A 1933-nucleotide genomic window follows, 5' to 3' on the forward strand; every position below is an offset into this window, starting at 1 on the left:
CTTCAGCCCTGGCAAATTTGCTTACATTTGCTCCTGGAAAGAGGATATTAGCTAAAGACTAGTTTTTACTCCAGGTGCAGGGACTGGCTAAGATGAGCCTAATTTATGACGAGGCTGGTGCCTCGTCATAAATTAGAGAGATCTTATGGCGGTGCAGAAGTGGAAACTAAGACCGTTGTAAAAAGCCAGTCTTAGGGCGGGTTCACATCACCGTTACGCTGGGTTCACACCTGAGCGTTTTACAGCACGTTCCTACGTAAAACGCTCAACAGACAAGAACCAATGATCCCCTATGGGCATGGTTCTCACCTGAGCGTTTTACAGCGCGTACGGACGCGCTGTAAAACGCCCTACGCCCCAAGAAGTACAGGAGCTTCTTTGGGGCGTATGGTCACGCGTTCCCGTACATAGACTTCCGGGAACGCGCGACAATGGGCGTTTGCTTGTTGCCGGAGCCGCGTATGGAAACGCCCAATGAAATCGCGCATACAGAGCGCAACAGCGTAAGCTCAGGTGTGAACCCAGCGTTATGGATTCCATTTTTGTTTTCCGTTATAACATGGTTATGGTTATTCAGTTATATTCTGTTATAAACAAAACCTGTACGTGTCACGGTGCCCCTACCTGATACCCTGGACCCCAGGCGTTGCCTTCTGAAAGCTGAAAAAAGGGTAGTTGAATTAAGGGATGAAAAATAAATTTGAGTCCAGACCTTGTATTCATAGTTGAACAGCAGCTTTACTTGAATAAACATTCATCAGAAACAGTCTTCAAACTTTGTCTTGGTTCCAGCAGGTGTTAGCATGAACTGTGGCAGGCAAACTCCTCTCTGCTACATCTTTTGCTCTCTCGCTCTGCTGTGCTGACAGGATAGCTGTATGATTTAACTTTAGCTGTGTGCTGCAACTTCTGTCTGTAGTCTGACTCTAGATTTGTCCAGGGAAAACTCCTCCTGGCTTCAGAGGCTCCAAGCTGTGGCTTTCACATCCAGCAGAGCTGAAGGTGCTCTACCTGGCCTAAACAAGGCACGTCCAGCAGGGACATGCACCTGCTGCTTTCCCAAAGCAGGGGGTAAACTAGACCTTCCCCTAGAAGGGGGTAAGCTTAACCTTCCCCTAGAAGGGGGTAAGCTGAACCTTCCCCTAGAAGGGGGTAAGCTGAACCTTCCTCTAGAAGGGGGTAAGCTGAACCTTCCCCTAGAAGGGGGTAAGCTGAACCTTCCCCTAGAAGATGGTAAGCTGAACTGACTCTAACTAGAACTCCATCCTCCCTGCAGCAAGTGGGACATGCCCACCACACAACAGAGGGGGGTGTTAGAATGGAAGGAAAAGCTCCATTCTCTGTAAGATAGCTCTGCTGTGTTTGCTGCCTCCTGCTGGTGAACCAGGCATATTACAATTGAACAGTTACATAACAAGATTATGAATGCACATTGTACAGGACCTGGAAATAAATACATAAATGACATGACACTAGCCCATTATAGATAGTAGCAGGGTGCAGAAGTGGTAATGCACCTCTGAGGCGTTACACACTTTGGGAGTCATTTACGAACAGATATACGCCACTTTTCTGGCGTGTATCTGGCGTAGATTGTGGCAAAATCTGTGACTACTTCCCCGCTAATGCCAGGCCAAACACAGGTGCAAGGAACAGGCAGGCAGGTCCGTCTCATTGATCAGTTTCTGGTCTAAATGTATGTTACAGGAAAATATGGTTCTCAGCCAGAACATCAGCCTGATGACCACACAAATATGCCTAATAATTGGATATAGTGTATATTGATATGCAGTGGTATTCACCCATTCAGTGATATCAGTATGGCAGTAGACATTTTCTCATTGTGTCCCTTGTTAGCAAATCAAAGGTAGGAAGGGCACATTGTAAAAGCAGTTGGACAACATTCTCTTGGCCAACAGATTGGGAAGATATT

This window comes from Bufo bufo, chromosome 1 (genome assembly GCF_905171765.1).
Source record: "Bufo bufo chromosome 1, aBufBuf1.1, whole genome shotgun sequence".
In the NCBI taxonomy this organism is placed as follows: domain Eukaryota; kingdom Metazoa; phylum Chordata; class Amphibia; order Anura; family Bufonidae; genus Bufo; species Bufo bufo.